The sequence below is a fragment of the Ursus americanus genome, chromosome 2 (assembly GCF_024610735.1).
Source record: "Ursus americanus isolate L20-20 chromosome 2, mUrsAme1.1.p, whole genome shotgun sequence".
NCBI classification, from domain to species: domain Eukaryota; kingdom Metazoa; phylum Chordata; class Mammalia; order Carnivora; family Ursidae; genus Ursus; species Ursus americanus.
Genome location: NC_142128.1, coordinates 22,130,520 through 22,144,378, shown reverse-complemented (window position 1 = coordinate 22,144,378; position 13,859 = coordinate 22,130,520).

Here is a 13,859-nt window from a genome sequence, read left to right as displayed (position 1 = left end):
CCTCACTGGGTGGGGTGCTATGAGCAGGCCTGGCAGCCAGCAGGGAGGAGGTCACCGTGACCGCGGGCTGGTTGTGGTGCTCCTGAGGAGTGGGCTCAGAAGTCAGGGCTGATGCAGGCGAGCATCAGGTTACAGAGGGTGCAAGCCTGGCTCCTGTCCTTACTGGGCTGGGGTGGCTGCAGCCAGCGAGGACAGGAACTTGTGGAGCACGCCTGCCCGGGCATGGCCGAGAGTGAGCTTCCTCCTCCTCCTGGGCCGAGGCAAGAGGCGTGGGGGCTGTGTCCTCCAATTCATGGAACTGATCGGCCTCAGCATGATGTCACGGGCAGGAATACCTCTGGCGAGGCTGGGGTTGCTGCTGGCTTTGTCAAAGGTGAGGCCAGGAGCATCTGGAGTGAACAGCCACCCATCCCTCCCCCCCACCCCAGGGAGAACATTCTCACACGCTAGGGCTCCAGCCAGCTCCTTCCTGCCTGGCACCCAACCCAGGGCTTGTGTTCCTGCAATGCCAAATGCTGCCCTCTCTCTTCCTCCACCCATTGTCCCAGGCCAGGCACCAATGTCGCCATCTCTGTCAAGCCTTCCTATACCCTCCCTTGCCCCAGGAAGTTGGAGATCCTCTATTCTAGAATTTTCATCCTCTGATAGAATTTTTATCCATTTGTCTGTCTCTCTCACTGAACGGTGAACACTCTGAGGGCAGGATGTCTTATCTCTTTGTCCTTAGATGGGGACAGGACTGAGGACAGGGATGGCATTTAGGAAAAGTTTATAGAGCTAATAAAAATAACAATAATCATAATAATGGCTAATATTTGTCGAGCACTTACTGTTTGCCAGGGTTTCTGTGAAGCACTTCACACACAGTCCAGGTGATCTTGCAAATAGGGAAACTGAGGCACAGAGTTCTCCTCCTGCCCCCACCAGTAGTAACTGATGGCCCCGGGCTGCCCCCAGAGCTTGTGTGTGTACCCGCCAGGTACACTGTCTTTCAGAGGGAAGCTCTTCCTCAGACACCAAGTCCACTTGCCCGGGAGGAGGCCCCCGCCAGTCCTGTCTTCCTTCCTGTCCAGCCTGCACAGACGAAGGGCCCTCTCGTGCCAGGACAGAGGTGAGGGTGGGGGAGAATCACCTCATTCCCAGACCCCTGGGATAAGCAGCCACTGTGGCCACAAGTTCCTGACCTCAAGGAACAATGACTCCATTTGCCAATCACAGGAATATTTATTTGTTCTTGATGGGCCATTGTTCTCAAACGGTCACCTCACTGCTCTTCTGACCTCCCTCCCGGGCCCCTGAGTTCCAGACCCAAGTGTGCCACAGCCCACAGAACATCTCCCTAAGGACAGAGACACCTCACACTCAACAACCTGCACCCCAAGGGGAGAGCAGAATGAGACGCCAACCTCTGCTGGGGCTGCAAACTCAGGAGAGAGACCCGCGCCAGACAGAGCCGTGTGGTCCTTGTCAAGGGTCTGAATTAGGTCACCGTGGGGGAGAAACAGATCAAATATGGAAGCATCTGGAGCATGAGAAGGAGCCCGGACAAAAGATGGGGCAGCATGAGCCCCCCCACCCCAGATCCCCCTGTCTCCCAGCTCTCCTTCCTCCCATCCCTACTCCAGGCTATGCAAGGAGGATGTCCCCAAAGGGCAGGCTGGACCATGGCACTTCCTGCTTAGAAGCCTCTGGAGGCTCCCCGTCACCTTGGCTACACTTCTCAAGTCACAGGACTTAGCCTGTTGTGCCAACTTTAGGCAGCACGCACACTTAATGGCCACGCCACATGCTATCCTCTCTCTTTCTCCACTCATCCTCCCAGACCAGGTACAAATATCATCATCTCCATAAAGTCGGTCCTGATCCCCTCCCTGGGCCTGCAGACTGACGTGTCAAGCATCCTTGACTGACAGAATAGGAAAACCATTCCATTTTCCACTGTGCAAAGACATCAAGTCCCCGCTGTGTGCTCTTGGGTCTCTCGCACTCTCTTGTCTAACAGCGAGCTGTGTGGGAGCCTGCGGGGCCCGACTGTAACAGCACCGTTGTGTCTGCACTGCCCGTGTTTCTGTTTCTCTTACTTTCTACTCATTACAAGCAATACTGGTGTCTCCTTCACTTAATGGTTCAACAAGCATTTATTCATTCAACAACTGTTTACAGAGCACAGCCTTAGTTTCCGACAAACTGCCACAAAGTCAGTGCCTTGAAACCACAGAATCGTATGGCCTTACGGTTCTGGAAGCCGGAACGTTGAAAAGAGTTTCACGGGGCTAGAAGCAAGGTGTGAGGAAGGCTTGCACTCCCTCTGGATCCTCTAGGGAAGAACCCATTTCCTTGCCTTTTCCGGCTTCCCAAACTGCATTCCTTGGCTCCTGGCCCCTTCCTCCGCCTTCAAAGCTGGCTGACTAGCGTCTTGCTTCAGTTGTCACATCAACTTCTCTGGATGCACCAACTCTCAGCTGCCTCCTTTTTATAAGGACACTTGTGATTACACCTGGGGTGCACCCAGGTAACCCAGGATAATCTCCCCATCGCCAGATCCTTAGCGTCATCCCATCTGCAAAGCCTCCATTCGTGCCCTAGAAGGGAACTTTCACAGATTCCAGGGATCGGGACGTGGATGTTTTGGGGGCAAGCACTGATGGGTGTAGGGTGCATCTCTGAGTTGAGCAGACAAAACTCCCTGAGCTCGTGGAACCTACACACTCCTGGGTGGAGAGACATACACAAAAACAAACAATAAAAGAAGTAAATAGATTACATAGCACGTAAGAAAGCGAGAAGTGCTATAGAAGAAAGAAAATGTGGGGCAGGATAAGGGGGGGCTGGGAATTTACAGGGGGCCATTTGCAGTGTTATTAGTCAGGGGAGACCTTCAAACGCGTCATCTGAACAGCTTGAGGGAGAACAATGTTGCAGGCAGAGGGGAAAAGGGTAATAAAAGAGTTTCCTCTTAAAATAATTAAATACTTATTTTATTAATTATTATATTATTTATTGATAATTATTTATAAAATATATATTTATAGAATGTATTTTCTACATTTGTTTCTGTATTATTTATATTATAATTATCTGATTTAATATAATTATTAGTCCTTAGTAAAATATCACTCAGCCTTGAAAAGAAATGAAGTACTAATATTTACTATAATATGGACGAAGCTGGAAACCATGATGCTGAGTGAAAGAAGTCAAAAACAAAAGACCACATGCTGTATGGTTCCATTTCTATGAAATACTCCACATAAGTGCCTGCATAGAGACAAAGTGGATTCATGGTTGCCGGGGTTGGGGGAAGGGGAGAAAGGGCGTGGCTGTTTCATGGGTATGGGGTCTCCTTGGGGGGACGATGAAAATGTTCCAAAACTAGATAGAGGTGAATGTACGAAATGCCACAGACCTGTACCCTTGGAATGGGTTAACTTCATGTTATATGAATTCTGCCTCAATAAAAGAGTCGAAAAATAAATCTACTTAAAAATGGTGACGTGAAACTATGAAGAAAGCAAGAAGCACTGAGCATAGGAGAGCAGAAACTTCTAGGCGGCGGGAGTGGAGGTGGTCAGAGGTACTCAAGGCAGGTGAAGGACTGGCTGGCGGTGATCTCGTTCTCATCTTCAACAGCAGTGCAAGCACAGCTGTTTGCTTTCCTCTTTGTTTTTTGTGGTTTTTTTTTTAACCAAACATTGGTGTTTTATGCAATTCTCTATGGTGCATGATTTTGCTCAATTTTTAAACATCTCAGAAAAGGGAGAAAATAATGAGTGGGTAGTAGGACAGGTACAGTGCGGACATTAACAGCATCTGAAAAGCTACATGGTGTTGCAGGAAATGTCCCTGAAGAGTCCAATATCGCCCCAGCTCTGTCCCTTTCCTCCTCCACCGAGGCAGCCCCAGGAGCTGGCCGGCCAGGCATCCCTCAGGATGGGTGTCCTGGGAAGTTCCCCTGGCCAGGCCCTGTCTCCCCACGCAGCTGCTGCCACCTCCCAGCCAGCTCAGGAATCCTTTCAGCTTCTCTCCCGGGGCAGGACCGGCCCAGGGTGGAGAAGGGGCCTGGATCAGCAAGATTCCTGAGACATGTGCTTTAATTGCAGGCTACAGACTGAAGGAGTCTCATTGTGCCCAGCTGGAAACTGGACAGAGCAGGAGAAGGTGAAACAGAGCTGATTGTTCAAATGTTCCCTCACCCTCCTCCAGGAACATTCCTGGTGGAATCTTCCCAGCCGCCTGTTCCCATCTCTCTGGCCGGACCTGCAGGTGTTTGTTTGACAAATGCTTGTGTGACGGCTCTATTTGTGGACTGACTGTGTGTACTCAGGAATCTGGTGGTTGCCTATTGTTCTGTTTAAGTAACATTATTCAAAATACAAATTTGCATTTGTGTTTGTACAGGAGTGATACATGTTGTGGTAGAAACCTTGTCTGCAAGTGCCGAAAAACTAACTCAGGTTGGACTGGGAAAAAAGAAATAAATTTCAGCTCCAATAACCAGCAATGCTTCAGGGATGGCTGGATCCAGAGACTGAAGTGATAAGATCATAACTCTCACCTCCAGCCTCTCCCCTGTGCTGTCCTCTGTGTTAACTCCCTTCTCGGGCACAACCCCCCTTACACGGGGCTAACGGATGCTGGGAGCCCCACACATATATCCCATCGCTCAGCACCCCCAAAAGAAAGAGAGCTTCTCTCTTACAACTGTTTTTCTAAAAAAAGTTATCTCATGGGCTCGCATTGGACATACTTGGGTTAAGTGTCTTTTCTTGAAACAATAGCCGTGGCCAAAGGGATAAAACAGATCTGGCCAGATCAGGACCATGTGCTTATTTCTGCATTGGGGGAGCCGCCTCCCCTCCGAAAGAAACCCCTACGTTGATAGCGGGGTAAGGAGTGATTGCCCACAAGCCACCAGAGGATTGCTACCACAAAAGGAGCAATATGCTCGTTCTGCACAAACAACAGAAACCTGCTACACACTGCAGCAAATCAGAAAATCTCAGAAGAGCGCACAGAAGAAAATAAAGACCAGCCTCTACATCACATTGACAGGCTGCCTCAATAGATCTTCTGGGTTCTCCTTTCAGACGTAAGGGAACTCAGTCAAGCTCAGAAGGTGCTCCAAACCAGCAACATGACCGCTATTTCAGCAAGAACGTGAGAAAGAGAAGAAAAGCAAAGGGGTCTTTGGTGAGACAGTGGGACTAGCTACCCCATGGTTCCTTGCCAACCTCCCACAGGCAGGCAGTCCCCAGGTCCCCACCAACCCCAGAACAAATTTCTGCCTCCTAGAATACCTCCAGTTACCCATCTATCCATTGTCAACTCATTCGTCCATCCACCACCCACCCATTTAATAAGCTCCGAGGTCAGACTGCCTGGTCCTGGGACCTGGTTCAAATCCAGGTCCCAACAATTACCAGCTGGGTGACTCTGGGCAAGTACATAACCAATCCCTGCCTCACTCTCCTCGTTTGTAAGGAGGGGCTAATAACAGTTTCTACTCTCTGACATTCTTGAGGAGAAAATGAGATAAGGCAGATACTAAGTGCTTAGCTGAGGACTGGCTCACCGAAGATTCCCAGTAGGGTTTTCTAGGGTTGGGTTTCTGTTGTTTTCACAACATTTGGTGTTTACCACGAACATTCTCCAGGCTGCCCACAGGTAGCTGAATGGGCTAAGGTCGACCAAGCACTGCCAACTACTTTTCCCTCTTTGCTGCCCTAGGGGCAGGTTCTGGCTACAAAGAACTGTGAGGGCCACCGGAAAATGTCCTCCGGGACTTACTGATAAAAGAAGCTGCCTACCTTTTTTTCTTTTCTTTTCTTTTTTTCTTAGAGAGAGAGGGAGTGCATGCATTGGGGGCGGGGGTCAAGAGGAACAAAGGGAGAGGGAAAGAGAATCCTTAGTGGGCTCCACGTCCAGCACAGAGCCTAACACCAGGCTCAATCTCAGGGCCCTGAGATCATGATCCAAGCCAAAATCAAGACTTGGACACTTAACTGACTGAGCCACCAAGGCGCCCAAAAGCTGTTGTATCCTTAAAAAAAAAAAAAAAAAAAAAAAGGCAGCTCAGGCTTTGCAACTCCTGAAGGTTCTCAAGGCAGTTGTCCAGCCCCGGGATCAGCTATTGCTGACTTACACTTCCTGGCTTACAGCTGGACACCTGAGAAATCACCAAATTGGACCATCGGAGAATCCCATTTTAATGCAGATCTGGGGAGAGGGACAGACAAGTGCCACCCCCCCTTCATATCCTTGGTGGACAGTTTATGGAAATGGACAGGCTTACAGAACACCTTGGGAACCAAGAGAGTGTCCTCAACACTTCCTCCCCCTGGGGTAGAGATGTCCAGAGAGAGGGGCAGATTTGGGAGGTCACTAGCTGGTTCTCCAGATGGAAAACTGCATTTGGATTTCTGGGCCAATACTTGAGATCTTGAAACAATGTCCTAGGCCCTCACAAGTGATGGCTGCAGCTCAGGAAATAGGGGGAGGTCGCGGAGGCCCTGAGACAGCCAGCCTCCTCCGAAGACTTGACACTGAGTCTGAAAAGAGGGGAAAAGAACAGGATCAGGACTTGGCAAGGGCCCCGAGTCAAGGGTCATCTCAGGGCCAGAGGAGGGCCCAGCCCATAGTCAGAGTCAGGAGTCAATCTGTGGTCAGGATCAGGGTTCAACCCACAGTAGGGCCAGGCCCAGCTAGTGACCAGCCTTTGCTTATCAGGCTCTTGGTGGAGGCTGCTCCCTTGCTGGCAGGCATTTCTGGAGGTGCTCCTGACATTCTCCTGGACCCTCTCTGCTAGGTCCATGCCTTTCCTTATTGCCCTCCTCCTCTGAGGCTCCAGGCCCCTGACTCACCGCCCTCCTTCATCCTTGTCCACATCACCCGCCATCACCCAGGGCCCTGTTGCCTTTCCCTGACAATGTCAGCACCTGCTGCCTTGTTTTCTTCTTGTAGTTACGCTTTCTCAGTTGTGACAGATACTCCACTGGCTTCAGCAAAGGAGCCGAATATTTGCACTTACTGAAATGAGCCCTGTGGATGCGACCAGCCTTGGGCACGGATGCACCCAGTCATTGGGGCTTCCTCCATCCCTCTCCCCCGTTGCCCTGATCTCCTTACCTTTATTCTCAAGACCACTTCTCTCCGTACAGCAGGAAGATGGCCTCTGACATTCACCCCCCACCCCTGCAAGCCTATATTGCCTATATTGCTTTGACTCATTCACATCTAAAAAAATGAGATTCTCCTTGCCCAACTTACATAGATCAAACTCACCAAGAGATTTTGATTGGTCCTGCATAGGTCACATGCTCAGTTCTGAGCCAATCACTGTGGCCGGAAGATGAAGCGCTCTTGCTAGCGGCCTCTGGCTCACATACCCATCCCTGATTAGGGTGAGTTCCACCGAAACACAGGGATCCCCGAAGAATGGTGGCTGAACAGACACGCACAAATCCTCACCTTGAGCAACTGGAACTGGAACTAGGAATGACCCACTCCATCGGGAGGCCTCCCAACTCCATGAGCGCCTCCACTCCGATTGCTTCCATCTCCATTCCGCTATAGCAGCCCACGCCCAAGATGACGCCTTGGACATGAACTTCCTTCCCATCCGTCCACCCTTCCTACTCTGTATTCCCTCCACCCCAGCTTCTTGACCCAATCCAGCTTTCTTGACCCCCTTCAGCCTTCCCTAGACTCCCAGCTCATCAGTCCTCCTCCTCACCTTCTTTCCATCCTAGACCCCATGCTCAAACCTTTCAACAGCCATCATCTTACTCTTTCCACCCTCTCTACCCTGTTCAGTCCAAATAGGAGTTCTTCCTTCAGGCTAGTGAGCTCATCACCAGCGACAGTCATGTAATTGCCGTCCATTGTACATATGGATGGCAATGGGGATTACTTAGCATAACACTTCTACAACTTTGATGTGCCCATGGTTCACTTAGGGATCACATTTAAAACGCAGCTGCTGATTTCTTGGGTCTGGAGTGTGCAGTTCTAAGCGGCTCCCAGTTCTAAGCAGCTCCCAAGTGAGGCCATCTGCTGCTGGTCCTCAAAGCACACTTTGAGCAGACAGCTTTTAACAATTCTTTCTTTACTTTGGTGTTCTTCCTACTTCCCTCTGGGGAAGAGCCTCCCCGGGCACTTGTTAAATATAGAGATTATCAGGTCTCTCCCTAGGAATTTCTGATTAAGTAGGCATGAATTGAAGGCCTAGGGACTTCATGATTTTAACACATTCCAAGTGACTCTTATCTCCTTGGGTGATTGGGAAAGACTGCTGTCTCACAGTCATTTGGGTTGAACGTACATTTTGGCTTCCGTGACTTCTCTGGCCTCTACAAGGTCCACACCTTCCCCACTCCCCTCACTTTCAACAGGTGAGTTGTCCCCTACCTCCCAACGAAAACCCAGGTGCGTTGGCATCAGCTCTTCTGCCAATAAGCTTGAGTTATACCCCTTCCTCTCTTTGTTCTTTTCTCTCCAGTCTTGGAGAAAGAGGCACCTTGTCCACCTCAGCCCATCCCACCTGCCTGCCTCAGCCACCTTGCTCTACTGCAGCTCCCTTTCTTGCTTCTCCGCGGTTCTCCTGACCCCTTCGCTGCCTGTGGAAATGGTATTGTCCTAAAACCCCTCTCTATTCACACCCTATCTTCCTCCTCCCTTTACCACCAAGCTCTTTGTGTGTGTGTGTGGGGGGGGTCACATCTATCTATATCCTACAGTGCAGTAATTTTAAAAGTGATATTTTTGCCAGTAAACTTATTTTTTAACACATTTTAAAGAGAATTTTTATTTCTAAATCATTTTAGATTTATAGATAAGTCAAAAAAATAGTACAGAGTTCCAAGACACCCTTCATCCAGCTTCCCCTAATGTTAGTGTCTTGCAGAGCCATGGCACATTTGTCAAAACGAAGAAATGGACATTGGTACCATGCTGTGAGCTAAACTACAAACTGCATCCTATTTCTCCAGTTTTTCCTCTGGTGTCCAAAACCAGTATATTTTTAGTCAGACAAGGCCTTCATTCTTTTAAAAATTAGGTGGCACAAATATGAAGAGAAAAAATCATGGTAACCAAAGCCAACATCTAGACACAGATATATCTAACATTACATTCTTCCCCTGCCATGTTTTATCCACATAAATCTTTAAGATTTTATTTTAATTAAATTTATTTATTTGTTTATTTATTTATTTATAGAGCAGGGAGGGGGCAAAGGGAGAGGGAGAGAGCACATCTCAAGCAGACTCCATGCTGAGCACAGAGCCCAACACAGGGCTTGATCTCACAACCCCGAGATTATGACCTGAGCTGAAGTCAAGAGTCAGAAACTTAACTGACTGAGCCACTCAGCACCCCAAATCTTTTTCTTTTTTAAATATGCTCACACTCCTCTTCAGTGTACTTTTCCCCCTAAATACTGTATTACAAATGGCCCTCCATGTTAGTAATTATAGCTCCAGATTATAATTTTTGTTTTATTGAAATTTTTCTTTTAACTTTTTGATAGGTAGTTAATTCTCATGGTTCAAAATTCAGAAGGTAGAAAAGAGTACTTAGCAAAAATAAAGATCTCCTATTTCCCACTCACCCAATCCTTTCCTCTCCCAGATCATTGCGTAGCTCACAAAATGTCGAAGGCTGGAAGTAAATTCTGTGTTGAATACAGCATTATTTTACTTAGTCCCTTCTGGCTTGATACATAGGCTGTTTCCACTGGTTTATATCATAAATGACACTTTGGGGGTGCCTGGGTGGCTCAGTTGGTTAAGTGTCTGCCTTCAGCTCAGGTCATGATCCTGGGGTCCCGGGATCGAGCCCCACGTAGGACTCTCTGCTCAGACGGGAGCCTGCTTCTCCCTCTCCCTCTGTCTGCTGCTCCCCCTGCTTGTGCTCTCTCTCTTTCAAATCTTTTAAAAAAGTAAATGACACTTAGATTTAACAACCTGATGACTCCACCTATGCCCAGTTGTCCAATTATTTCCTTAGGATAAATTCCTAGTGGAGTGGCCAGGTTGATAGTCGACATTTCAGGGGTGGGGGTGGGGGGTGGTGAGGTCTTTTGATTTCAAATTGCCTTCTACAAAGACTACACACCACTTAACTACACCGAGGCTCGCCCAGGCTATCAGATGGGCCACAGCAGTGTTGTTTTAATCCGCATTTCTTTTGTAAGCAGACAGGTTGGGTTGTGTCTATTGGATATCTAGGTACAGATAAATTTCTTGGAAGATGACCTCAGATGGCCGCCTCCACTTCTTCACTCCCCCGTGACTCTCAAAGTCCTTATAATCTGGGACCCAACTTCATCCCTCCCTCACCAAGATGCTCCAGCAAAGGCTGCCACAGAAGCATCCAACCAAATGGGCCCTTCTCAGCCTCATCCTGTTTATTTTCCCTTTGTCACTGAATAGTACAGACTCAGCCATCCTTTAAAAAAAAATGTGGGGGTGCCTGAGTAGCTCAGTCAGTTAAGCGTCTTCCTTCAGCTCAGGTCATGATCCTGGGATCATGCCCCACATTGGGCTCCCGGCTCAGCTGGGAGCCTGCTTCTCCCTCTGCCTGCTGCTCCCCCCGCTTGTGCTCTCTCACTCTCTTTCTCTCTCTATCAAGTAAATGGATAAAATCTAAAAAAAAAAAAAAAAAAGAATCCATGCGATGATACATACTGTCATGTACCTGCCTCTAAAAAAAAAAAAAGAATTATGGGGGCGCCTGGGTGGCTCCGTCGTTAAGCGTCTGCCTTCGGCTCAGGGCATGATCCTGGAGTCCTGGGATCGAGCCCCACATCAGGCTCCTCTGCTGGGAGCCTGCTTCTTCCCCTCCCACTCCCCTGCCTGGGTTCCCTCTCTCGCTATCTCTCTCTCTCTCTGTCAAATAAATAAATAAAACCTTAAAAAAAATAAAAATAAAAAAAGAATTATGGTTGTTAGATTCAGCCTGTTTTTTTTAATCCAGCTTTGTCTATAGAATTCACAATTCTATGTATCTAATTCAAGTTTTGACAAACATACGGTCATGCCATCACCACCACCATCATGTTAGAATACTTCCATCATTTCAAAAAGTTACCTTGTGCTTCTTTCTAATCAATTCCTCCCCATCTGCAGTCCCTGGCAACCAAAAATTTGTTTTTTATTACATAGTTTTGCCTTTTCTTGAATTGATATATAAGTAGAATCAAATACTGTTTGGGTTTTTGTTTCTGGATTTTTTTTTTCACTTAGCAGAATGCTTTTAAGATTCATCAATGCTATAGTGTATGTCAGTAGTTCATTCCGTTCAAGGTGCATGCATATACCACCCTTGTTTATCCATTCCCAGCTTGATGGGCCTTTGGACTGTTTCCAACTGGGGGCTATTTTTTTTAAGTTTTTTTTATTTTATTTTATTTTTTAGTAATCTCTACACCCAACATGGGGCTCAACCTCACCACCCCGAGATCAAGAGTTACATGCTCTTTTGACTGAGTCAACCAGGCACCCCTGGGGCTATTTTGAATAAAGCCTCTAAGAAAAATCAAACACATGTTTTTCTGTGAACATAAGTTTTTCATTTCTCTTGGACAAATTCCTAGGAGTGGAACACTTTTTGGTATATATACTTCACTTTTTTTTTTTTTCAGATTTTTAAAAATTATTTATTTAACAGAAAGGCAGAGACAGAGCATGAGCAGGGGGCGCAGCAGACAGAGCGAGAAGGAGAAGCAGGCTCCCCACCAAGCAGACAGCCTGACACCTGCTTGACCCCAGGACCCCGAGATCATGGCCTGAGCCAAAGGCAGATGGCCAACTGACAGAACCACCCAGGCGCCTCTATACTTAGCTTAATAAGAAACTGCCAATCTATTTCCCAAAGTGGTCGTACCGTTTTACATTCCCACCAGCGGCGCACGTGACTTCCCATCACTCCACATCTTCACAGCACTTAGAATTGTCCAGCTTTATAACTTCAGCCATCTAATAAAGAGATATCTCATTGTGGTTTGAATGTGCATTTCCCTAATGACTAAAGAATTTGAGCATCTTTTCCACATGCTTATTTGCTACTCATGTATCTTCTTCAGTTAAAATTAAAATAAAAAATTGGCAAGACACGCCCAGGGTTTTAAAAAACTCAAAAAGTATAAAATGGAAGAGTAACCCCCCCCCCCCATATCACTGGTCACGCTATGAAGGCGGCAGCTGAGGAAACAGACACAGGTAACTTTCCTCCAGTTACAAAGCTGAAAATGGTGGCTCTGCGGTATAAACCAAGGCAGTCTGGCTCCAAAGCCACAACCTTCTCCATTTTTTGCATAAATCATAGCACATCCTGTCGTCTTCTGCTTCTGACTTTTTTCACTTCAAATATCTTGGATATTGTTCCACATTCGTACTTACTGATCTCCCTTATTTGTTTTAACAACCCCATACACTCCACTGAAATACTATTTGGTGACTCCCCGCTGATAGACTCTTAGGTTGTTTCCAGTCCTTTGCTACAACAAATAATGCTGCAGTGAATATCCTTGTACACACCTCTCTGAGAGCATGCGTAAGCCTATCTATCCAATGGATTCCTAGGCCAGGCAATGGAATTACTGGGCCAAGTGGTGTATGTCTTTACTCCTTTAGAGTGCCTATTTTCCCACATCCTCTCTCAACACAGAGTGAAACTTTCCCGTTCTCCGAACTGGTAGATTTTTTTTTTTCAAAATGGCTCCTCATTGTTTTATTGCCCATTTCTTTCTCTTATTTTCTTTTATTATTTTTTTCATTATGTGACGTTAGTCACCATACCGTACATCATTTGTTTTTGGTGCCCATTTCTTTCTTTATGAGTGAAGCCAAGTATGTTTCCATGTCTCGAAAATTCAGTCGTATTTCTTTTCCACTGAATCAGAAGTCTTCTTAAAATACCTGGTTGGGGGCACCTGGGTGGCTCAGTTGGTTAAGCATCTAACTTCAGCTCAGGCTGGGCTCTCTGCTTCTCCCTCTCCCTCTGCTGCTGCCCCTGCTTGTGCTCTCTCATGTGCATGCACACTCTCTCTCTCAAATAAATAAATAAAATTAAAAAAACAACTACAAAATGCCTGATGGCATCCCATCCAGTTCCTGGTTTTGCTCTTATTTCTCCAATCTTTCCTTCTTCCCCATTTTCATTCCTGGCTTCCCTTCTGCCATTTTCCCCTCTCCAACTGGCAGTTCTCCATGGTTTTCTCTTTGCTTCTCTTCTCATTTCACTTCATGCTTCTGGACTATCCCGTTCTCGCTCCATTGTAGCAGCCGTCATCCACTCCTTATTTGCTGGTCTAATTCTGTATCTTTATATAATTCTTTGGAAGCTCCAGATGCACACTTCTGGTTGCCTTCTGCCATTTCTACATCAGCACCCTTCAAACACCTCAAAAGTCTTTATGTTCAGGGGCACCTGGGTGGCTTAGTCAGTTGAGCGTCCAACTCTTGGTTTTGGTTCAGGTCAGGATCTCAGGGTCTTGGGATGGAGCCCTGCCTCGGGCTCAGCGCTCAGTGTGGAGTCTGCTTGAGATTCTCTCTCTCCCTCTGCGCCTCTTCACCTTCCCCTCCCTACACTCACGTGTGCACACTCTCCCTGTCTAAAAACAACAAACAAGCAAACAAAACCCTCTATGTTCAAACTCAACTTAGTCCCCTCCCCCGCCCCCAAATATGTTCATCTTCCCAAAATGTCATCTGGCGGCACTTTCATCTACCCAGTTAGTCAGGCGACACTACCTGGAAGTCACTTTGCCCCACCCCCACCCCCACCCGATCCAATCAGTTACCAAGCCCTAAATTATCAGCAGGCTTAAAAAGACAGTTGCCTCAATGCATTGGACCAGA